The sequence below is a fragment of the Perna viridis genome, chromosome 15, assembly GCF_037379345.1.
Source record: "Perna viridis isolate PV_CMFRI_1.1 ecotype Kerala chromosome 15, ASM3737934v1, whole genome shotgun sequence".
NCBI classification, from domain to species: Eukaryota; Metazoa; Mollusca; class Bivalvia; order Mytilida; family Mytilidae; genus Perna; species Perna viridis.
In genome coordinates, this window is record NC_142459.1 from 11,272,251 (window position 1) to 11,299,131 (window position 26,881).

The 26,881-nt window shown below is 32.5% G+C and overlaps 1 long non-coding RNA gene and 1 pseudogene across 5 annotated transcripts in view; one reads left to right on the plus strand and one right to left on the minus strand.

Moving 5' to 3' along the window:
• The window catches only part of LOC148596925 (uncharacterized), a 25,298-nt gene extending 7,879 nt beyond the window's left edge, over positions 1 to 17,419 (minus strand). For 2 of the 4 annotated variants that reach the window (XR_015919038.1, XR_015919039.1), the window contains exons 1-7: positions 15,563 to 17,419; positions 13,786 to 14,345; positions 12,285 to 12,415; positions 11,318 to 11,387; positions 10,350 to 10,568; positions 9,761 to 9,891; positions 5,845 to 6,050 (exon numbers count right to left, since the gene is read on the minus strand). This is a non-coding gene — a long non-coding RNA (uncharacterized LOC148596925). Of the gene's footprint in view, positions 1 to 1,489; positions 2,855 to 5,844; positions 6,051 to 9,760; positions 9,892 to 10,349; positions 10,569 to 11,313; positions 11,388 to 12,284; positions 12,416 to 13,785; positions 14,346 to 15,562 lie in introns of those variants that run through there. The other 2 variants (XR_015919037.1, XR_015919040.1) reach the window with 2 other exon arrangements.
• A 349-nt stretch (positions 17,420 to 17,768) lies between these two features.
• LOC148596926 (uncharacterized) overlaps positions 17,769 to 26,881 on the plus strand; it is a 119,469-nt pseudogene continuing 110,356 nt past the window's right edge. The window contains exons 1-4 of the transcript XR_015919036.1: positions 17,769 to 17,908; positions 18,906 to 18,925; positions 25,508 to 25,624; positions 25,940 to 26,263. The product of XR_015919036.1 is annotated as an uncharacterized LOC148596926 (transcript). The remainder of the gene's footprint in view (positions 17,909 to 18,905; positions 18,926 to 25,507; positions 25,625 to 25,939; positions 26,264 to 26,881) is intronic.

Below are 26,881 nucleotides of genomic sequence, written 5' to 3' on the forward strand. Positions count from 1 at the left end.
CCACAGCGGAACATTATAAAAAAGGATTCAATCTCAGTAATATCTAGTTTCACTGTCCAATGCTGCCGATTATCGATCACTTCTTGAAAACGATTACTGCATATCGAAATTTACAATATATATTTGTTTTGATTGGTATTGTCTTTTGTATTAATAGAAGCGAAGACATTCGTTATTCAAATTTCTATTATCGACACCAAAGAAAAATCTATCGTAATCAGGAAGAAGATGAGCGAGAGACCTGAATAGGGGAAATACGACACAAGTCATCATGCAAAAGAAATTTACTGTATATTTAGGCATTTCCTTCAACAGAGGCTGATAAATATGTTACGGTAAAAATGTGTTACGGATATACGAACACAGATAAAACGGTACATCCACTCTTCTGCCGAGCGGGGAAAATTTAGGAATTTATCTTTATAACGCTGGACAATGGTTAATTGACATATATTACAATGCAACTACAATTATTTTCATTAGCTACATGTTTGATTTTAGAGTTTTAATGAAACCATTGTGTGTAAATTTACTTAGATACATACACGGACTAAGAAGCACATGAGAAAAACATAATGAAAACAGAACATTAGTATTTCCCATACTCACTTAAAATCCCGACTCAAAATGTTATACATCGTTGTTTATCCAAAACAGACGGTACACCTAGACACAAGTATGTAATTCTTGGTAGAGTGTCTTCATACTTTGTAAAAAAATAATTCTAAATGCTTTCAAAATGCTGGAATCTTTGATCGACAACATATTTGTCCTAGGTTGTGGACGCATTTTCAACCTATAACCTTGGTTCATGATTACTCTTTCAACAAATTGTGCTCCTCTGTTTGCTATTCTTTTATCTTATTTTCCGCTATATAGATGGCATATTATCTTTAAACAATCCCAGTTTCGGTTATTTGACGCATCGCTTTTACGTAAAGAAATTGAGATAAAGGATAATAGACATTGTAAATTCATTCTCAAATCTTGAGCAACACTTCGAGATCGAAGGAAAAAGAAATCTTTATTCCAAACTTCACGACAAAATCGATAGTTTTCACTTTTTCTTGTCAACTTTATTTTCATCTGTGGCTACATCCCTTCAGCAACTGCATATGGAGTTTTCATATCATAACTGATACGTTATGCCAAAACATTTTTGGACTGCGCTAGACTTCTTACAATACGGCTTCTGAAACATGGTCATATTGTACAAAAAGTAATCACTACTGACGTTTCACGGTACTCATCATGAACTCGTGGATCGTTAAGGTGCATCTATCTGCACCATGAGGACCGATGTGTTAAACGTATCATATGTTTGATTTCCTTTTACGTCTACCCCGGATACGGCTTTTTATGAACGACTTGGCTGATGTTTTAGAAAGAAGCTAAAAAGTGTATATGATATTTTTTTTTACAAAAAATGGATGATTTGTGTGTTAAGGTCTTAGTTTAAAAGTCGCAAACAAAGAAATCAACAAAGCTGTATACTACAATGTAACTTTTATTTTTCTATGAGAAAAGCTGAATCTGGATTTCTGCATTGTACTTCCTGTCTTCGCCAAGTAAGCTGTGTGGAGGAAGCGGAAGTTTTTCTAAGGAGTAAACTCTCGTTTGATTGTAGTCTAAAGTTTTAACTTCTACATACCTATCGTTTCGCAATATTCTATCTCCAAACGCATCTTTCTAAAGAAATTTGTTTTAATGAACATAACATAATGTAGCACATCATATTTTTTATTTCCTTTTTGTTTTAATGTTCGACCATTGAACAATGAAATGTTGAAGGGGCTATTTCGATTTTACAACTTTCAAGAACTTCTATTTGTTTCTCCGTTTTCAATTTAACAGAAAACGTATTAAAACTTGCTTGAGCTCATGACATAACGTCCAATCATCGTACTTTTGACAGTCTGAACTACAATTTTCCGCCTCCATTCAAACCTTATTCCGATAATTTTGTTCAAATAAAACAATACTTCCACCTCAACGTGTTCTCTTACCATGCAACGGAAAGCATCTCCCGTTTTAAGGGTTTATCCGAAAGTCGTTGTCCCATATATACCAGACAAATTACTAATTACGCTTGGTGAGCGCATGATATAACGCCGTAACATTATATTTACGAAATTCGTTGCTTTCATTCAAACAAAATCTTTCAACTGACTGAAATTAACGGACTGATTTCTTACTCTAGCTACGAACCTGATATTCCGATAACTATGTTCAAAATGAAACAATACTTCCGGTCTGAACCTGTTCTCTGACCGTTTAAGTTAAATCTTTCCCCGTTCTAAGGGTTTAAACTATTGTTTTTTTTTTTTTTGGTCTCATCTTCATTTTTGCTTTCATCTTTAGCCGACAATTCAAAGTATGTAAAAAGTTATATTCAGTTGGAGCCATTTCTTGGAATATAGACTGGCAAAAGTCTGAGAAAATTATAATCTTATAAATATTAGACAGGAGGTTATTCGTGGATGTCAAAAACCCACAAAATTTAAAATGAATATGAGATATATGTTATACATCCTAACGATACAAAACGCTGAAAATTAAGAATGTATTTCTGTTTCTAAAAGTATTGTGATAATACGAAATTAGAGTTGAATATTTGTCTAAAAGTAAATAAATATATAAGTCATTCATTAAATTTCATACACCCCAACTTCAGCAAGATTGAAATGTTCTGTAGCCTGTAATATTAACCACACATGGTTTCCTGTTGGTTGGCTCTCGCATTGGATTTTAATTACTTGCTGATATGTACCAGGTCCTGAAAGGTTTCCACAAGGCGACGCTACTCTATTGTCGTCATCATATACGTACACGGTTAGATTCCTTAAGCGATATCCTAGAATAATATCAGTACCGTGTCAAGTAGATAATTGCTTCCTCTCTACGAACAAGGACATCAATCACGGTTTATTTTACTGTCTGTTTTGGAAATAAAACTATGCAAAATTGAAAAAATGGTCGGGGGTAAGAAAGTGGGTAAGACATTTTTATAAATGTTATATTTTTATTAAAGATGTGTAAACTTCGTCTCATAGCCATGTTTTATTTTTATTTTAGGAACAGACACTTGTCAACAAATACCAAAATTTTTTGGAAGTTTAATATTTTTCATATAAAAATATTACCAAAAAAATTTATTAAAACAAAATATGACTTTATTCAAGGAAGTATGGTCATTGTGACTTTCTATTTAATGTTCAATTTATCATCCCTTTGTGTCCCAACCCATTTTTCATTTCGCCATCATCATCATTTAATGTTCATTTTATAATCAGTTCATCGCCTGAATATAGGTGAAATATTGCTGCTTGGGCGTTAAACCCCAATAATTAATCAACCAATCAATCTTTTGCCTATTGATTGTTATGTATTGCCTATATAAACAAAAAAAGGTAGTTTTGGCGCCAGTTCGATTTGCATTTTTTTTAAGATCTCTGTTTTCGATAATACTGAAGATACTGCTTTTTTCAAACCTACCCTGTAGTTTTTTGGCATTTTTCTGACAATATCTATTAAAGTAAGAATGTGTCAACAACACTTTTAAAGTAACAAAAACTTTTGAAAAAGTAAACGTTTAACTGCCGGCCGTATAATTTTAGATCATGTTAGCGGAAACAGAGGTATTTCCCTAATATTTATGCTATCTTGGGAAGGGTTTAACGCCAGGTTAAACATTTTTTTAAGTGAATATGAATTTTAGTTCTGAAATCATGTAAGTTATAAATTATCAATAAAATGTTGTTCAGACTGTCATGTTTTAAAATTTTAGTAGAAAATTTAATGTATTATTTGTGGTTCACAATAACCAAGAATTTTTTTTTAGACATGATTTTTACCTATATATCAAGGCCGCTATAAGTGAATATGGTGGATATCATTCATGGGATGTACTAAGTATGTAGTGTATCATGATTTTTTTCTTATCAGTGCTTATGAACTATTCATGTGTATCTCTGAGACAGGGACTTTAACTTAATTACTTAAAGGAGTCATTGAAAAAAATACGTTTTTCTATAATCTTATTCCCTAGTCAATATCATTAGCGACCCTGCGATCGCTTAAATGTAGACTCGGGTCACCAACAATGGATATGCACAATATATAAGTAAACTGCCGCTTATGAAATATAAAGAAATAAAGATGACGGTATTTGAATTAACTTTGTTATTGTAGATTTGTATCGAAGATTACGTAAGTGATTTGAAGAAAAATATATTTAAACGTATTTTAGATAATTAATTTTAAACAGCCAATCAAATGACAGAAGACGCAACTGGTGACACACGGGGTTATATTTGAGAAAAAACTTGTGGAACGAAAGTATTAATAGGGCTTTCAGGTTACGTGTTTTCTAAGAATTCAATAAGAACAGAGTATTAACAAAAAGTTTTTAAATCGACTTGAAACCCGTTGTAAACTAGACATACTTAAAGTTCAAAAACAAAACAAAGAAAACAAGTATTTCACCCAGAGCATGCAAGACATATAGATCTATTACATGATAGACACATAGACTCTGCTTCAGTAATAACCCAGTGCAGTTCCTGGTGCCAAAAGAACAGGCCTACAACAGTGTTACGCTTGTCGTAAAAGCCGACTAGGTGCTCAGAACGATGGTCGGGTACAACAAAACCTGACCGCGAACAATATTGGTGCACCGTATTGAGAAAAAAAATAATTTAAAGTAGCAATCGAAACCCTATGTTCCTTGTTTTTCATCCCATTCATCATTTTAATATATTCATATTATTATCCAATTCATGTCCACTACCCGGATATATACTGCTACCTGGGCTTTCAATTCCAATCAATCGATCAACATAAGATAATGAGTGGTTTTAATTTTTTCTACATGTGAGTTACAGCAAGCATTTTAAAATCTTAATTTTTCCATAGAGAGTGTAGAAATAAGTTTCCCCACAATAGCTGTGAATAGAACTTTGAAAATGTCTCAGAAAATGTTAAATGTTATCGATACTCTCGCAGAAATTGAATTATCGCCCGGTGGTTGAATTTTCATGTGCATTTATACTTACCGTCTTAGTATGACAGAAATTACTTTTTCCATGCTTCCAATGCCATCTTCATAATACGATATTTAAAAAAAATTCTAGAAGTTGTATTGAAGTTAAATCGTGGCAATACCATAACTGGATACGGATCAAGATACATGTGCATTGTTCCGGATTACACTGCGACATTCAAAAGGATTATACAAATATAAAAATGGCAAAAGTAGCGACAAGTGTGTTTGTTTGTTTGTTGGGGTTTAACGCCCGAACAGCAATATTTCAGCTAGATTCAGGCAATGAATTGATGATAAAATGAACATTAAATGATGATGATGGCGAAATGAAAAATGGGATGGGACACAAGGAAAAAAATGTTGACAAATTCCGATTACTACTAAAAAAGTGAGGAATGGGTAGGGTCTGGAAATTTAGCCTTCTGTGGCGGAGCGCAAAGGTTACTACTCCTATCGAATACCCCAGCAGGGTTCTTTAACGTGCGAGGAACGTGGCATCTTTCCCAACACGGTGCACCACTATGGTTTGCGGTCAGGTTTACCGTATTATAGCCTGACAATCCCTGCGTATAACACGCTAAGGGTACCCCAGTCCACCACCTGAGGCACACAACCCAATTGCTTTGTGGGCAGAACGCCTAACCCGGCTTGGTTTCTGAGCACTATTTAGTCGCCTTATACAAGATTAGGGCTGCTGCAGGCTTATTCTTTTGACACCCGAACCTGCACGGGGCGTAGCGACAATTAAGTATAACACAACAAATACCATAAAACCAACCACAATCACTATAGAGACTTACCACAGCAGTCATGTCGGTTCCATAAAACAACCATATTAATGACATACATCTGTTGGAGATCAACCCACCAGTAGGGGTTTTGTTCCAATCGCGTGGTGAATATACTATCAATGTTACCATCTACTCCATTTGATGCTTTTCTATCACACTGTGGACGGGGTCATAAGTAGATGACTGGTATGCTGGCTTTTGACTTGATACACTCCCTTAAATTCAGTATGAGTAAACATTAGTTGATAGTTAATTTATATGTGGACGGCTTCTGTATTAGGAATCCGAATGTGACACTGGTAATGTACTTTATCAATGCAGTCATACAAGATGCAGTGGAAAACATGTCATACGAATACATGTACTTATATTTTCCTCTGTTTTCCAACGCAATTTTTTTTTTATAATAAACGAAATCTAGACACTATGTGTACGTTAATAAATATTGTATGACGTTAAGTACGATTTTCGATGTCATTTTGAGATTTTTGCAGACCTGTACTATCGTCAAATTTTATATGATTTGTTAAATTGATCGTCTTAATGTGTCGGCAGTATCACGAATGGATAAAAAAAATCTTTAAAATAGAGTTAATGTACTTTTTTACGTAAGTTGGCTTATTTCACATATATACTCAAACACCGTTGTTTAATGTTTTTGACAAATTGCATTTAAAATATTAGCTTGCACAAACTCAGTTTACAAAAATGAAGATCATTCTTATTTGCTTTAAATTATTTCTTCATTTTGGATTTCATAGAACTTTGAAAATAAAGTCACCGTTGTAAATATATTTTAACATGCTTACAAGTTGCTTCCAATCAAACGTTTTTTTACAATGAGTACTAGATAAAGTATTCAGGAAGTTAAAAATCCATAAATGATATTACGTGGCTTTGGGCTGACATTTTCATCCTCGTGTTGTTGTCTCTTTGGCATATACTCCATACCTATTCTCGCTATATCATATGAGTATGGAACAATTTTTGTAACTAGAAATTGGTTTGTATCAATCTGTTGAACCTTTAAAGATCTGTTTATGTCGGTAAATAATAATTATCTTATATGAACGTTTTACGGAACTCCGCCCAGTGCTCACTCTCTTAGTTATGTAATTAATCCAGAACTTGCTCTGCATTAATATTTTAGCAACCGGGAAGAAACTTGTGTAAAAATATAACAATTAAACTAAATATAGGTCTTCAAATGTCCGCCCAGATGGAGGAAAATGCTGCCAAAGGTCTTCTACCCTGATATAAAACAAGTAGTTATGGAGTAACGGAACTAAAACTGAGATTTCCGTAAAAAAGTTTGAACAAATTTATTTCGACGTAATATCGTAAAGCAAACAGAGGTTGACGAAAATATTATTTAATTTCTTTTTTATCTCGACAGTAAAGCAACCGAATAACAACCCGAGACTGGGAATGTGGTTTGTAATAGTTTCTGAATTAGATAAAAATGTGGTTGTTTTTTGACATGGATAAATCACCTCATGTTTAAAAAAGGACTTCCTCTTTAAATCTCATATAAGATATTGACTACTATCCTTTCTGAATGCTTTATGGATTGTTCCGTTTTAAATGCTGAAGTCAGTTGTCATGATTGTGGGGCGGGTTAACTATTCAAGTAGTTTCTCTGTTCATAATGAATTTTCGGTATTTAAAAGTTCTAAAAAGGAACAAGTTTCCTACCTATGAACAACTTTGTTTTATTTAGAACTTTAAGCTTTTATATTACAAAAGTTATCTCAAATCTCATCAATAACCAGGAATATCAGGGAGAACATCATACACGTGTGACTCTGACCTTTGAACAATAATTTCTACCCGTCTAACATAAACTTGATGATTGGTTTGTAAAGTTTCTTTTTTCGTGCAAAGTACAGTGACCTCTGAGCCTCCAAAATCAACAGCAGTATGTGTCAATTTCTGAATTGACACAATCTTTATCAAATTTGTTTTATTCAATGAAAGTTAATTGAGCAAGACAGAATATTTCATCTTTCAATTTCACATTCAGATTAACAAAACGACTTAAGAACTTCTCCATCTAAGAATCGGTCAAAGTGTATATAGGGTGTGGCACATGCAGCAAAAAATAAAATAGATATTTTATTGCATTAACCAAATAATTATACCTTATAACCACCAGAAATTACCATCAAAGTGTTTGTAAAATTTGTCTTTTTAAGATATTGATAGGCCAAATTTAGTTGAACTACATTACGGACAAAAGCCGGGAAAATTTTCCCACACTCTTCCCATATATATGCAGTCAAATAGTATCTAAGTCATAGATGCTTAAATAGCCTTTTGGTTGTTTTCTTTATGTATTAAAAATATTATGACAAAAATGACTTAATTGGGGAAAATGATGTGCCACCCGTTGCTTGATTCTTACACAGAATAGTACTTTATAATGATTGATATTTACTCACAGCAAGAAAATATAGTGTGCCATATTCCATTCGTTGACAGAAAGCCCATGGATGACCCCTCATTTTTGTCCCTGCCTAGCACTTGTATCTCAAGCCATGTTCTAAATTTTTAAACCCCGTGCAGGTCCGGGTGTCAAAAGAATAGGCCTGCAGCAGCGCTACGCTTGTCGTAAAAGGCGACTAAATAGTGCTCAGAAACCTAGCCGGGGGTTAGGCGCTCTGCCCACAGAGCAACTGGGATGTGTGCCATTTGTCACATTAACTAGGCCCTACAAGTTTGCATTATTACTTTATCCTAATATGACGGCCATAAAAGGCTTTGGGATCACAACGATAAATAAATCAGCAGCATGCGACCTACTGGGCGTGACCATCGTGTGTGAAATTTACTTACCAGATTAATAAAGTAACATTCCGATGTGCATCAACTGTTTTCATTCATTTTAATTGCGCAAATCAACATCAAATTCATATTTAATAAAAATATCAAACTTTTTTTTTTTTTTTTTAGAAAAGTTATATTATATTTCGTAAAAAAAAAATAATAAAGAGAAAATAAAAAACTTACACACGTAAAAGGTAGCACTCGCCACGTACTAATATGTATGAAAACAAACAACAATAATCTCCAATGAATGAAACATAGTACCATTCCATTTTTTAACATTGTTCCTGTTTATGTTTTAACATTGTACCAGTCCATGTTTAACATTGTTCCTGTCCATGTTTTAACATTATACCTGTTCATGTTTTAACATTGTGACCTTGTAATGCAAACAGCTATCATCATGTTTAACATTGTTCTACCTAATTCTACTCTACGTTTATTATGAAAACATACTAAGCATACTCGCGACCATTTCAACTGACATAACACCTAAAATGATCAGCAAAATTTTAACAGATATGGCGGGTCAAAGGTTATCATAATTGGTCACAAATTTTTAACAAAGTATCGATATTGTCCTATTAGTATCGAAATAAATAACTGACACTTCATTGTATCATTGGTTTACCACGGGCTGAAAGTAAAACAAAGTAAAAATGCAGTTTCCGTGATTTATTTCTGAAATATATTTACATAAAGTATTCTTATACTTAGACCTTCAATTTGGAGAAAAAAACATTTAAGTACCATTCTGTGTAAGAATCAGGAAATATGTCGCATATCATTTTTTCTCAATTTGATATTTTTTGCTTCAAATATATTCATTACATCTACAGCCGAAAAGCTTTTCTAAATTTATTCTGTAGCATCTGTGACGTAGATATTGTTTCTTCTTATATTTGGAAAATGTGCGGGAATTTCTTCCCGCCATTTTCCATCGTGTATTTCAACTAAATTTGACATAGAATATCTGAAGATTTTAAGGTATGCATATTTGGATTATGCAATACAATCTTTGCGTTTTCTTTTCTTCATGTGCCACTTCTTTTACACTTTTATCCGATTTTTACAAAGAGAAGTACTTAAATTATCTTACCTTTTGATCTATCGGTTTAGGAACGACTTCAACGGCCTTGACTGATCCACCATCTGCAAATGATAGATCACACGGGGCAATAAAATCATCTAGATCAACTACACAAATCTGTAAATTTGGAGAATTCACCGCTGAAAAAGAAGGATGTTATAAACAGTAGCACCATATAACTAGTATGAGAGTATATATATAAAACTTTCATAGATGGATACAAAGGTCTTTGCATCTATCATTCAGCATTGTGAGGAGTAATTCTCCTTCGAGGCAATTTCTATTCACAGAACGATAGCCTATAATTTAGGCAAGTATTAAAAGAAACATGTTATTGTGGATTCGTATTTCTTATTTCCATTTTACGAAACAGGTAGTACTCTTCAACGTCTTCATGTATGCACATTCCCTTACAATATATATTGTTCAAACCTTATTTCATTTATATCGTATCATGCTTTTTTGTATTGCTTCTTGCACAATGGTGTACATTGATACATTGTATTTAGTAGCGAGCGTAAAAATATACACTCTTAGCCTGAATTTTACTGTTCATTATCATTATATGCTTGCGAATCAGATAGAACTAGCATACTACCTTATGTTAACTTGAAGAGGGCCGCTTGTCAACCCAGATATGTTCAGGAGGGAGAGTTTTACAGCCTGGCCTACAGTCGATGTTATAATTTTTAAGATTGTTCCGGAAAATGTAACTCCCTCTTCCGCTGACCTATTCTACGCCAAACAATTTGCTGTATGTGTTGACTCTGCTCTACACACACTCATTTTTGATAAAACTGTGTAATCTTGGCTTTCTCTGTCGGTAATTTAAAATATTTATCGTTAATATACGTCAGAAAAGACGGATTTTCATCTTTACATTGGTTGACTAGAGTCAGTTTTAAAAGTTATAAAAAAAACATATTCAATTCAATACTGATAAAATATGCGGGTAAAATGTGAATTAGAAAACCAAATTAGCAGTTAAGTATTATTGGATGTCATTCCGAGGCCTAATTCTCTGTAAAGAGTACGAAGCTATACACAACCATCTAACATAAAACAACTCGAAAAGTGGTTTATAGACTGGAGGTTCTGTGAACAATGATCAGAAACCTGATTCCCCCACTCCCCTGGTTTACCTCCATATACTATAGAAATAATAGGTGTACATAGGGAATATGCAATGAAGATTATGTGAGAGTAACGGATAAAAATTGGGTTCCGTTGTGTAAAGGAGAGAAGTAAAGACGGACACCTCTGTCACTACTAACCCCACCTTGCTTAAAAATGAACAAAACAACAACGCACAGATACACTGTATCGAATATACATACATTAACATATCCTGTAAGTGTGGTATTTCGTTTTAACCGGTATAAAAAATGTCGATGGATAAAACGTATTATTTTATTCAGTGTTTGCTAAAAAATCAGGTTTATAAAAAAAACACCAACAAAAACCAAAAAAACAAAAAACAAAAACAAAAAACAAAAAAAACAAAAAACACAAACACAAAACGCAAACAAAACAAAGTTGCCAATTGAAAAAAAAAGACGTACTTACGAATAACTTTCTCGACATTGATTGCAGTACTTCAGAAATTGATGTTTGTGTCACCGAAACAGTGTAGGACCTGTGTAGTGACAGATAATTGAAGTACATAAATGTAAAACAAAATAGACTTCTATTGAAGAAAGAGGGGAAAATACGGATACACTATACTTTTGAAGGTATTGTAAGAAAATACTTCATGATTTGTAGGATAATATTGCAATATGTAGGCCGGATGGTCGCACCCACAACCCCCCATTCAAAACAAAACACAAAAAACCACACAAAACAATAACAAGAAAAAAGATATACGTTTCGGTCCATTTGATTTCGAGCATCCAACCCGTTTAATATATTACAATTTTGACCCAATGTATCGTTAAAAAATTTACTACATCAGACCTTGCAAATATAGATTACTTTTGATGATCGGCGTGGAAGAAAAAGAGAATAGACATACACACATTATTTGAAATTATGACGTCACATTTTTTATTGGAAAGCGATGCAGTCCATATAAATTCCTTCTGGTCCATATAAAGTTATATGGACCGGCAGGTAAATCTTAGAAAGGAAACAAATGAAAAATAGTATAATGTTACATTGCACCTGATGTGACCAGATATAAACAATTGAAATCTGTATTTTTTTACTTTTTTCCAAAATTATCATACACATGTATAAAATGAGAAAAAAGACAACATAATTTCATATTAGCATCGCGAAAACAGTACATAACCTTTCATAAGACAGATAATTGAAGTTCTTTTGTGAATATCGTGTATTGTCATAGTGTTGTTCATGGTGTCTTTGAATTACTTTCTTTCCTTAGATAATAATTGAATAAAACAAATGTTATACAAGAATTTTACACAATTATAGAGGAAAGTAATAGTTTACAGAAACGAAGTAAATAAACAAAAAAAAAGAAGCAAAACAAAACAAAAAGAACAAAAAAAAAAATGAAAAAAAAATATACCTGTCTGTGAGAAGTGAGTCCGTGTATATACCCATTTGATACTGTAATCTGTACTTCGTACGTTTCTAAGCTCTTTCAAGTATTTGCAACTACATATTGTATCCCTCTCTCTCTGCCAACTACTAGGTCATCTGGTAAAGAATGTTAGGTAAAGAACAGTTAGACAATATGTGTTTATGAAATTTATATCGTAGAGTGACACATACTTTGATCTTACATGATTTGTTGTCTATGTCTGCGGTGCAAGGGATTCTCGAATTAATATTATATAAATTTTCTTTACTTTCCGCTATATATATGACGTATTATCTTTAAACAATCCTAATTTCGGGGATTTGATACATCGCATCTACCCAAAAGAACTTGAGATAAAGGATACTACAGACACTGTGAAGTCAGCCTCATATCTTGACCTACACTTAGGAATCGATGGTAAAGGAAAACTATTGACCAAACTTTACGACAAACGTGATGAATTTTCATTCAGAATTGTCGACTTTCCTTTCCTTTGTGGCACCTGCGTATAAAGTGTTCATATCACAACACATACGTTATACCAGAGCTTGCCGAAACTACGTAGACTTTTTGTATCGCGCTAGAATTCTAACAAATAGGCTTCTGGAACAGGGTTATGTTGCTCTAACATTGAAGTCATCACTACATGAGTTTTATGATCGTCATCATGAACTCGTGGATCGTTATGGTGTATCCATCTGTGCCATGAAAACTGATTTATTCAACGGGTCATTGTTTTCCTTTTCTCTTTCGTCTACCCCGGACTTGACTTTTTATGAGCAACTCGGCCGGTGTTTCTAGAAAAGCAGAGGACGCTTACCCTACCGATGCGTCTGGTCCATGCTCCCAGTTTTAATGGCGTCCGAGTCGCTCATTTGCTCATGTCATTTTGTATGTATTATTTTATTTACTTTATATGTATGTCTGTTTTCCACATGTCTGGTCTTTGTCCCTGGATTACATTCTTTTGATTACCGCTATAACTTTGGTTCCCTTGATTACTCTTTCGAAACGATCAATGCGGTACGTGGATTGCCATATAGTTGGGATAAGTTCTAAATTCCTGTGAATGTAAGATTTTAAGGGATTGGACAAGTCCTGATTAGAAATATAACTATCATAGATTTTACACGTTGAGGTATAGAAGCTATGTTTCAAATTTTTCCGCCGGACATATTTAAGATCATCGTCCTGTCGATTTGAGAAAGCTTTAAAGAGAGCTATGAAATGATATCTGCCGAAAGCATATGGAACAACATTTTTTTTCCCGACAGATGTCTCTTTAAAGTGTTAAATGCTAATTATTGAAAAAGGAAACAAAAACAAATAAAAAAACAAAATGTGGCCAGTTATAGAATTAAAAGCATATTCAGCGTTATATGTACGTCTGATTGGAAGTGTTTTATATGGATTTTAAAAATAAATTTATTTATATATTTGCATGTATATACCTGTGTATACGCCATCATACTTAGTTCTACGTTACCTGCTTTAAAAGTAGATGATATTTGTCGTAAAAATGTACGTCCTTTGTCATCTTTTCCAGCAAGTCTTATATGAAAGTCCTGTAACGAAACGAAACAACAAGCAAAACATTTCATTGATGTTCCTGATGAACTTTTGACCCCTGTTAAGATGCGATAAACCTTAGTCTGATGTTCAGCGTATCAGAAACGTACGCAGCGATTTTTTCAAATATAAAATATAAAATATTAAATTCGTCGCTAGTAATTTAATTCAATGAAATGGAGGAAATGGAAATTAGAGGTTAAGGAATTGTCATCAAATCGATCTAACATGCTTCAAATCATTTTCTTTTTACTAAATAACTATTGTCATTAAGTGTTTCCGGAACTAAAAGGTGGGAAAAATGTACGACAATTGGTAGAGGAATACAAGCTCCACTTTAAGTATCTAGATCACGTGTTAAATGGCTGGTGTTGTAAGCAGAGATGTTATTCCCATCAGTATCCAGTACATCGATGCGTTCACACGTACTGTTGATTTTAAAATTATATACACTCAATGATACAGTCTAGTTTCTACCTGTAAAATAAAGATTACATCGTGATAACAATAATACAAATCGGAAATTTCAATGAATTTTTCTAGTCTGGTCTACGCTTACTATATCTTTCGGTTATATCAGTCATTTCAGTAAGCAGATATGTATCTTTTGAAAAACCGTGTATTCATCTATGTAAATTTTATATACAATCTTTATAATTGTTATCTCGAAGCAACAACCGTGATTAAGTGGGCTGATTAATTTGTTGTTTTTTCGACATGCACGAATCACTTCCTGTCTACCTAAAATCGTCTACTTAATGACAACATATCATATCTTTATTGAGTACATGTTTGTACTTGTTTAAGATTATATACTCATTCATCACTACAGACGTTGTATAGTCGTCATCATGAACTCGTGGATCGTTATGCTGTATCCATCTGCACCACAATAACTGATTTGTTCAACATCTCCTTTCCTCTTCTGTCGTCCCTATTGCTGTGTATGTATTATTTTAGTTACTTAATGTTACTTGTTGTACTTGTCTTTTTTCCATGTCTGATCTTTGTCCCTGTATTGCATTCGTTTGAATTTTGCTTGGTTCCCTTGATTACTCCTATAAAATTATACAAGGTACTGTTCGGTTTTAAGGAACATTTATCCTTCCTAACATTTAACAGTGTAACATGCAATCTTATGCGGGTAACGCTGATTTTCAAAGTAATATAGCTTATATCCCTCAGGAAGTCAATTAATTGCATTATGCGCCACGCAACGACGTTTTGAGGAAATACTATGATATAATTTATTGGTTAATTATTATTATTTTTATTTACAATATTTGTATAGCCCCAATCTAAACTACATTCACACTAAGCGCCTTACAGCATATAACATTACAAATTATGTAATTAAAACATAATTTAGTATTAAAACATTATTTAAATAGTATAAAATGGTAAAAGTAAAATATTCTAGAAAATGAATTATATATTAATATTTTATCATTTAAATGAAATGAGAATCAAAAACCAATAAAAACTGTTACCATTTCAAAAATTTAAAAAAATCTGAAACCAGACATTACTGTGTTAAAAAACACATTAACGTCAAAATTTATAAAAGATCACCATAAGCTGTCTTAAAAAGTTGAGTTTTCAGTCTGGATTAATAAAAATGTTAATATTGTCTAAAACTCGTAGTTAACAGGGAAAATTGTTCCATAAAGTGGCAGCTGCCTTGTCAAACTTACGGTCACTACGATTTAGTTTTCACTCTTGGTGTTTCAAGTGTCACATAATTCTGGGAGCGTTGAAGTCAAGTATAGAGTCAGAAACTCTTGGATATATGCTGGAGTTATACCATTGGATGCTTTAAAAAACGTTTAAGATGATTTTGTATTGACACCAGAATTGTACAGGTAACCAGTGTAGGTGAATTAACATAAGTGTTATTTGGTCATATTTCCTGCGCCGTGAAATCAATCTGGCGGCAGCATTCTGAACTCTTAAAAGCTTGTTCAAGGCACTAGATTTCACGCCATGTAAAAGGAAGTTGCCGTAATCCAATCTCGATGTTATGAGAGAACACAATAGATATTTTCAAGCACTATCCGTGATGTAAGAACGAATTCGGCAAATCTTTCTGATTTGAAGGAAACATGACTTGGATACAGCGGAAATGTGTGGTTCCATGCTTAATGATTTGTCTAAGTGTACACCAAGGTTCTTTACACAAGTTGCATTTGACACTATCGTACGATCAAGAGCTAGTTCACGCTTCTCAAATATCTTGAGTCGATGTTTCTGAGCGAAAATAATTAATTCAGTCTTATCTTGATTGGGCTTTAACAGATTGCTCTTCAACCATGAGCTGATGTCGCCAACGCAAGTTTCAAGTCGTGTGATTATTTCAGACAAGTTGTCTATTGGTTCAATTACTAAATGTATCTGCAAATCATCAGCTTAACAATGGTAAAGCATGCCATGTCGTCTTCAAATTTCTCCGATGGACTCAAAACAGATCCCTGCGGAACGCCAAAGTTCATTTTGATCGAGTTGGATTGGATGGCTCCCACGGATACTTGTTGAGTCCCTAATACGACCCAAACCATGAAAGAGCAGAATTTTACCAAAGGGGTATTTGAGTCGTTTTATTAGAATTGAATGGTCTATCGTGTCAAACTCTGCGAATAAGTCGAGCATAATCATGCCTGTACAGCAATTTCTTTCGAATGCTGCCATAACGTCATGATATACACGTAAAAATGCAGTCTCTGTTATGGTCGACAAAGTAGGAAGATTGCAATTCATCGTAGAATTAGTACGTAAATGGTCTTCCGGATGGTTGGCTACGATTTTTTCAAGACCCTTGGAAATGAAGGGCAAATTTGACACTGGACAATAGTTCTTTAGTAACTCTGGATCCATCCCCGGCTTTTAAGAAAAGGTTGAACAATTGTCTGTCTGAATTCCTGTGGAACACACGATTCTGTGATCGAGGCATTGATAATGCGTGTAATAAAAGTCAGTAATTCATCCTGCGTTTGTCTTAAGTGAAACGTTGGTATGGGATCTAATTCACAAGATTTCGTCGCTGATTTCATCATTATTTTTATGACTTCTTCAGTGGAGGTACCGCCTGAATATAGCTGAAACATTGCTGCTCGGGAGTTTAACCCAAACAAGCAATCAATCTTCAGTGGAGGCAGGTGTTAAAACGGAAAGTACGTTTCCACTGAATTCAACGTCTAAACTGGGAGGGGACATACTTTCACTCCCGATCTGTGTCATACTGAGATCATTGCGGATCGCTTCAATCTTGTTAATGAAGATATGTGTTGAACTTGTTTCCTAAATCGTAACGACACTCAAGTTTCGGTAGAAAAACTTCGTTGGAATTTCCAATTAGATTGTTTCTAAGTTTCACCAGTTGTTTTGGTCACTTCCACATTAAGAAATTTTGCCTGAGAAATAGTTCTTTTCGAAAAGCTTAACAGTAAACGCTGAACATTTATCTTTGTAAATCAATTTATCGGTTTTGTGAAGCCTGTTTTTCTCATCTGACGTTCCGCCCCATTCACTTTTATTTCTTACCGTGATAGTTTTCGAAACGATTGGCGCATGGATATTTAAAATCGTTTTTAACTCGGAGTTAAATTCGGCTATATCCATATCTTTATACTACTTATAGAAAATAGTTTCTTGCTTTTTGGTGGTTTTGAGATTTTGAGACGTGTTGATTCTGCATAGTGATCAGCAATAGGCGTACCTTTATTGTCACAGATACCCGGATCCCGAATCGACGGTAGCTCCGACAACACAGGGCAATGCTCCCTTGCTAAAAGCACATCTAATGTGTGTCCATGCACGCGAGTAGCACAGTTGACATGTTAATAGAGTCCATGATCTGATAGAAATTTTAAGAAATTCCGCTCATCGCTCTTCTGGTTTGACATAGTCTAACGTTCAGCTCTTCAATTGTGAGGTAATAGGGAACATCTCAAAATATCCATAGAAACAAGATGGCGGATAAACAATTCGTTCAGTGCAAAATTCTCGAAGGAAAAATAAATTTTGATTTTTTTTCAATTTCGGAGGTAAGAACGAGAACTAATTGTATGAGAATTGTAGTTCAGAACGACATAAATAAAATGGCAATTTTGTTAAAGTAACTTAAAAGATAATTGAAAAAAACTGCAAACAGGTGAATTCGATTATACAGCTAAAGCGTCACACAACATGAATATCAATCAACCGATCACAACCTTTACAATTAAGGTTTAAAGTAGAAATAAACTATGGAGAATATAAACATAATTAATAAGATAACCGATTAATAATCATGATAAACCAAAATATAAAAACTTGTGCCAACACTATTTGAAGATTATTCTTAAGTGCATTCGTTATATATTTACATTAATTGGCACTCGTGATCGTGAATGATACAAAACAACTTTTGTGAAAGCTACATGTTAGTTATTCTTGCGGAAGTCATTTGTCCATTTCTTTATACAATTGTAAGAGATTTATCATTTATCATAGGAAGAATTATTTTCATGTTGTCAGTGATAGGGAATTTTACTCGAATTATGACAAAAACTATAGATCACAGACAGAGCTTGCAGAGGACACTAACTTTTATATGTTATATTAAAAATGTAATCCCCTGCTATAACATATACATTTCCTGAACAGGTATTTTGTATAATAAGGATTAACCAACATCTGTTTCCTATGTGCACTTACATTCAAAAGTAGGCTTTTTTGGTCAAAGAAAGCACAATCATGAGAAATAATCAAGATTTACTCTACACCATTTACAATATCGTTAGTTACAGCTATTTTATCTAATATATTAAATTTTTCTAAGGAGGTATAATATAAAAAAACACAACACAGAATATCATAATTATTTAGAACATGCAAAATCCATAAACATTTGCATAGAAAACTGTATTGAAATATTTCTAAATATGACATTTATTAGTCAGTGATATCTAGATTTCAAAAGATTTAATCAACGACCCCTATATGAAATGTAACTTGACACTATTGTCGTGATATTTACGACACTGGGTATTTAAATTTTAGAATCTTAACATGGCCGGCTGGTAAGTTATAAATATTTGATTTTTTTTTCATTGCTTAATATATGAAATTGTTTTATATTGCAAATACATATGATTTCATAAAAGTGGACAAATTAGAGAAGACATGTCGACTGATGCTTTCATATAGTAAGATTCCCGATTGGAGATATATCTAAATATCGTGAAATTTTCCTTCTTAGGTCAACTTGCTCAGAACATAATTATATACCAATGAATATAGTTGTAAACACCCCCATATGTTATTCTATGTGCAGAAAAACGGCAGTACAAACAATTCTATATCGATTTATAATAAGTTTTACGTAACAGAAGCCTGTCTGTAAACAATTCTGTAATTTTACATTTATCTCCTTATTCTAGAACGATGACTATTGCAAAATGAGAAATTTATTTACAATCTATATATCTGTTATTTAAAACATCCAAATAATAATTTAAAGCATGGTTTATGGTATATTACTGTAACGGAATCGAAATTCAATGTGAATAGTTTTCGACATGCATGATTTATTTTTTGTCTGATACTTTTGCCAAATACTACTTTTACACAGATACATTCGACATAAAAACTAACATTAACGTTTTATTAAAGGAGCAGGGAAACATTGTACTGTACAGTTCAACAATACCTTAGTTCATAATTTACTTTACTTTAACTTTAATTCTTGGGCTATACAAGTGCTTTTGGGTGTATACAAGTCCTGCAATGCTGTATAAAGCAATGACAACATTAATTGGATTTTGTGACATATTTTCAAGTTTTTAATTGTAATACAAAATCAACCACAATTTTTGGAATCACTATTTTTGAAGTGATATACACAATTTCTGAACGTCTAACAAACTATATGATATAAAATAATGAAGTGGTGACCGAATACACAAATGTAAAAAAAATATTTTACCCATATCATTGATGCAGTAACCTCAATAAATAGGTTGCATTTTTTATTACATAGATAGCAGCGATTCATCGATTGTTTTCTGTGTAATTAACGTCGAATAAATACATATTAATTTCACTGTCGGACTTTTTACCGCCAAAGCGTCAAACATCACTAATATCAATCCGCCAATCACAAACTTTACAATTAACGTTTAAAATAGAAATAAACTATAGAAAAAATGAATACAATGAATTAATAATCGTAATAAAGCAAAATATATAAAACTTGTGCCAACACTACTTGAAGATTAAACTTAAGTGCATCCGTTATATTCGGCACTTGTGGTCATTTAGGTTACATACCACCAATTCAACCAATGAGCTTTTGGAACGTACGCAAAAATAGTCCTACGCAGAAATTACCCCTGTTCCTCATAGTGCTGTGAAAAAGTTCTCATCTTATTTAAAAAAAAATAAACAGTTTCTGAAAGGAAAAACATTTCTGTACATTTTATAGGTGCATTTTGATTTATAAATATACCGCTATCTTGTGAAAACACTGGGATTTCCCATGCTATTTATAGACCCTTCACTTCCGGTGACCAGTACTGCACTGCAAGTCTGCTAACCCCACATGTCATTCTGAGGATTGTGAGCTGACATATGTAGAATCATGCTGATATATAGTCCTCTGCAGGTTAAAGTTAAGGTAAAGTCCAGAGAAGCCATTGAATATTGTGAAATTAGCATAGAAGCCTATGGGAAGTGGATTTAGTGGTTTTTAGCCTTAATGAAATAAAACAGAAATTGTGAAAGCTTAGGATTAGTGCTCCTTACTGAAGTCTTTCTTCTTTCTTCTTTACTTTCTTCTTTTCCTTATATAACTGTCAGAAACTTATCACAAGTTCTAGGAAGAATTATTTCCATGTTACCAGTGCCAGGGAATGTTACAAGAATTATAAAAAAAGCTATACATGACAGACAGGACTGGAAACGGATGCTTATTTGGAACACCATTTACAATATCGTTATTTACCTTTTATTGTCCAATAAATTGAATTTGCTACGGAGGTGCAATAAAACAAATGCAAAACAAAACATAATAATTATTTCGAACATGCGATCCGTTAAAATTAGCAGAGGACATTTTATTTAAGATTTTTAAATATGACAGTAATTAGTTAGAAAAAAATCAATATTTCAGTAGATGTAATCAACACCTGTGTGAAATATAAATGTACACTATTGTTGTGAAATATAGGACACTGGGGATTTAAACTTTGGAATCCAAACATGGCCGTTTGTTAAGTTTGTAAATACTGAATTCTTTTTACCAATGTTTGATATATGAAATTGTTATATATAAAAAAATACATGTGCTTTCATTATAGTGAATATCATATGCACAAACAATGTTATGTTATGTTTTTGTGTGTTAAATAGGTAAAATATAGCCTAGACAAATTAGAGAGAACACGTAAACTGATGCATTAATATGTAAGATTTTCTGTTGGAGATATATCAAAATATCATAGTCAGGGTCTTGAAATTTTACTTTTTTTCAGCTTGTCAAAAATAATTGTATACCAATGCATATAGTTGCAAACACCCCCATAGATGATTCAATTTGCAGAAAAATCACGATACAAACAACGATATATCGATTTACATACACATTAATGTTTTACGAAACTGAAGCCTGTATATCTGTATTTCATATCCTTTTTTTTAGTCTAGAACGATGACTATTGCAAAATGCCAAATTGATTTGCAATCTATGTATCTTTTATCTAAAATATCTAAATGTTAATCTAAACCAAGTTATGTGGTCTTGAATTATTTTTTGTCTGTAAATTTTGACGATTACTACTTTTAAGCATATACATTCGACATAAAAATATACAAATAATAAAAGGTCCCATCATACGGAAGGAGCGAAGATACCTTCTACTGTGTACGGAATGTGCAGTTAAGCATCATCTTTGTTTACTATATACTGTTCTTTTACAATGATTGTGGGTGTTTACATTTGCTGCGATGCTGGATAAAACAATGACATCATTGATTTGAATGTCCTAAATAAATAGATTGCATCATTTTATTTCATATATAGCAGCAGAGCAAAACATCATAATTATTTCGAACAGGCGATCCGTTAACATTCACAAAGGACATTTTATTGAAAGGTTTTTAAATATGACAAGTTAGTAAAATCTAGCTTTCAATAGATGTAATCAAAAACCCCTATGTAAAATGTAAATGCACACTAATGTCGTTATATTTAGAACACTGGGAATCCAAAAATGGCCGCTTTGTAAGTTGTAAATATTCATTTGCCGATCACAAATTTTACAATTAATGATTAAAATAGAAATAAACTATAGAGAAATAAATATAATGAATAGGATAATCGATTGATAATCGTGATAAGCCACAATATGACAACTTATGTCTAAACTATTTGAAGATTAAACTCAATCGCAGTCGATATATATTTGCATTTTCGGCACTCGTGATCGTGAATGATACAAATCAGCTTCGTGTTAGTGATTTTTTTTGACGTCATTTATTTATATCTTTATAAAACTGTAACAAATTTATCACAAGTTATAGCAAGAATTATTTCGATGTTGTTAGTGATATGGAATGTTACTAGAATTATATCAAAAACTATAGATGACAGGCAAGGCTGGCAAAGGATGCTTATTTTTTTGTTATATTAATAATGCTATTTCCCGCTTTAATGTATAACTACTTTAACAGGTATTTGTATAATAAGGATTAACCAACATCTGTTTCGTATGTGAACTTACATTCAAAAGTAAGTTTTTTTTTTTCAGAGAAAACACAAAAAGAGGAAAAACATAGTGCATTTGGTCTGCACCCATTACAATATCGTTATTTATATTTTTTTGTCTAATATATTGAGTTTGGTAAGGATATATAATATAACGAACACAAAAACAGAATACCATAATTAATTAGAACATGTTATCCGTTAAAATTCGCAATAGAAATTGTAATTAAAGTTTTTTTTTAATATGACAATGATTAGCTAGTAAAATCTAGATTTCAATAGATGAAATCAACGTTTCCTATTTAATGTAAATGCACACTATTCTTGTGACATTAGGATACTTGGGATTTAAATTTTGAAATCCAAAATGTCAGATTGGAAAGTGATAAATATTTCAATGTTTGATATATGAAATTGTTATATATTGCGAATTCAATTATTATTGATATTTCATTACAGTGTTATGACGGTTTAATGTTTGATCCTTTGTAGGATCTTTAAAATTGTACTTTAATGTAAATATGAATAGAGTTATTAAAAAAAAAAAAGAAAAAATAAAACAACAAAAAACAATATACACACAATAGGCAAAAATTTCAATCACAGTTTACGGGTCATAGTTTTCCTTTCCTCGTTTGTCTACCCCGGACTTGACTTTTATGAGCAACTCGGCAGGTGTTTCTATAAAAGCAGAGGACGCTTACCCTACCGGTGCACCTGGTCCATGCTCCCAGGTTTTAGTGGAGTACGATATGCTTGTTACTTTGTATGTATGATTTTAGTTACTTTATGTTCTTTGTTGTGTATGTCTGTTTTCCATGTCTGGTCTTTGCCCCTGGATTACATTCTTTTGATTACCGCTATAACCTTGGTTCCCTTGATTACTCTTACAGTATGATATCATGTACCACATGCCATTAATACGAAAGACAGTAAATGAATGATTTTAATAAGCTTCGAAAAGTTGTATGTAACCCTACAAACTAAATTATTTTTTAATTATTTTTATTGATTTTTTTTTAGAGAAGCTTGTGCTTTTGCGTTATATAGTGCATCATTGTGTCCTTACTTCAAGCAATTTAGCCCTCCGAACCATAATGAAAATGCATTTGTTAGTAATAATAATTTATAAAATCAGCAATCGTTTGAACTCCGCCCTCTCTATTTATTTTTTTAGTTAAACTAAGCGGTACGTTCTGATTTATTCAGTTAAGCACATTACATAACATATAATGCTTTAAAGATTTCTGTCTGATATTGATATCAACTAGGACGTATCATGTAAGATTTTGCTAGAGCAGCGAATAACGTCGTTTAAGCTTATTTGTTTATATTTAGTCTCGGTTATTCAGTAATGTAGAAACTAATGCAATTATTTCTTCAAAACTAGTCGTCTATGAAACCTAATACATCTGTCATTCAATCGATTATTCTAATTGAAGAAACTGCTGATCACACATAACGTCATCTTTCCAATTTTGAACACTATTTCATTGTACCCACACTTAAATTAAGTAATATCGTATATGCTATTAAATTTTTCTTGGAACTGAGTAGTTATATGTTGATGTTTATTTGGAAATATTTGATATAGTCCGCATAAATCAAAAGAATAGATTAAAAAAAAACTGCAACCAATCACATTGTCCTGTATAGACACGAATTGAACAAGGACCAATCTTTATGTAGAACAGTTTTCTTAAAAATTGATATAAAACCATTGTGAATAAGTAACAAAAGTTGTAAAAGAGTACACAATATACAGGTGTTAACAGACACACAGTCTTCAACCATAGAAATGCATTAGGGTGAATATATGCAAACAATGAAGTACCTAACTGAATGGAATAAAACTTTCATCTTTTATTATTTAGATCTTCGTGTTGATGGACATGAGTAGTATTCATGTAAAACATCAAGACAATCAAATGTCGAAATTTTTTTTACTTAAAGTTCAATACTTTATATGTTACTTTTAATTAAGTTTCATGACAATAGTTTGTGAACAAAATGGAGTTATCTTTCTTTGATTGTATGATTAAAAATGCAATGTACAAATTTCCAATTCTTTCAAAAGGAGTGAAATGCTACTTATTTTTTTTTGATATTGTTTAGAATATATGTTTCTCTGTAATTTATGCATTCTCATTTCAATTTTAAAGTCGGATTTCAGAAGAAAACGGTGTGAATAATATACAAGATTGTACAGGATAAGCTCAATTTTAAAGATTTTTAGCAGATCACCCCAAGGAAATAAAAGCAACTTAAATCGGCTAATATGTTAAATTCGGTACTCTTTTGAAATATTGTTTTAGTTAGACAAAAACTGAAAAAAATATCAGATTCACCTTGTATCTCCATTTTGGTGCAGCCCATGATTCTTAGCCAGAGTGCTTCTTAAGACAGTAAAAACATGATTTGACCAAGGTTTAAATAGTTGTATGTAACTTTAATAACTATAGAAGTTTTTGATCTTCGGTTATATAATGAAACTTAGTGTCCTTCCTTCAAGAAAGCTCAGTTCCCAAAACCATAATGAAAATGCATTAATTAGCAATAATAATTTATGAGTTCAGCTATTGATTGGAGTCAGGCAATTTCACTTAATTTTCAGTTAAATAAGAAGGAATACGTTTTGCGTGTCTAGTTTAACACTAATTACAACATGCAATGCTTTTAAGATTTCTGTCTGAAATTGGTGAGATACCTAGTACGCAGCATATTAGATTTTAGTACATTGAGTTTACAGCAGAGAGTAACGTCGTTTAAGCATATTTGCTCATAATTTATTATGTTTATCCATTTATGTAGAAATAAATGCAATTATTTGTTCAAAGTAGGATAACAATAAGCCTGAAGTTCAATGTTTCTCATTAAATCGTTTGTTTTTTTATTGCAGAAACTGCTGAGCAATATGATGTGTGTGACGTGATGAATGTCTTGAATATGTAAAACTGCATGATGAATGGAATTGTAACCTTGTTTATTTTACTCCAAAGCTGGACCATTGTCAAAGGTAATAATTTGTTATCAGAAGTTTTTTTATACTTCGATTCAAATTTTTTTTTAAAGTTTTGCAACATTATAGTAAGCTTCCAACTTTCAAAAACCCTTTTATTTATTAGTTTTCAAGACATGTAGATAAAATCAAATATATTCTGTTTAAACGGTCATCTTAATTTACAATACTCCCGAATAATTAAGTCGAAAGAAAAACACAATTTTCGTTCAAGATGAACGACTCTTCCTAAATTAAATCTTATAATAAACTTTAAATATTTTATAAATTTATTCGTATTTCATTTTGTGTGTATGATATTTCAAATTTTAGGAAATTTTTACTGGAAAGTTTTGACAAAAGCAACTGATTATGGACAAACCATTACACTCATATGTGAAATCGAAGATGACGTCCAATTGGATATTGGATACTGGGACAGATATGAAGATAGGCCATTTTCTCGTCTACTCTTTTCTGTCAAAAGAAATAAAAATATATCAAGTCATCACAAATATGGCGGTGAATTTGTAAAAGGAGGTTTCACTCTAGAAATAAAGAATTTATCAAGAGGAGACTTAAACTCCAGTTATGAGTGTACAACGCTATCAAACAGAAGTAAATCTAAAGTATTGTCTGAAAAGGATGTTTTTACAGGTTAGAATAATTTAAGAAATACATATGTTACTGTGTAATGTTTAAACTGTTTAGGTATTTTATGTGAAGGGAGTGTGTGGTGAGAATAAAGTCTAAAACAAAGTACCATCACGAAAAATGTTGAAATGAATCAAAAATAATAAGTTCATTAAATACGATTCACTTTGGATAAATCAGACAGGCACATGTACATTCAGCGATACGTTTATATCTAAAACATTTACAACATGGGAAATCATCGTTGACAAGACGACAAAATTAAAACATATTCTTCTTAGTAACTTGCAATTCATTTGACCATTGTGTAACGTCTCTGTTTTGCAAAAACATGCTCATTAAGGACTCTTAAATTTCACATCCATGTACATGTTGTTTGTATTGCGTCCCTGTGGTCGTAAATTTATGGCTTCATGTAATCTACAAATGACCTGATCAACACAGTTAATACAATTATTCTAGAGCATGTTATAAATAAATCAATGTTTTTTTTTAAAAAAACACATTTTCGAATTGCCGTACCTCGCTTCCGGTAATGGCGGCGTCCATGCTGAAATTTACCCCAAAAGTACCCATCAATGTCTTTCTGAACAAATTCCTGACCGTCTAAGCTATTCATAG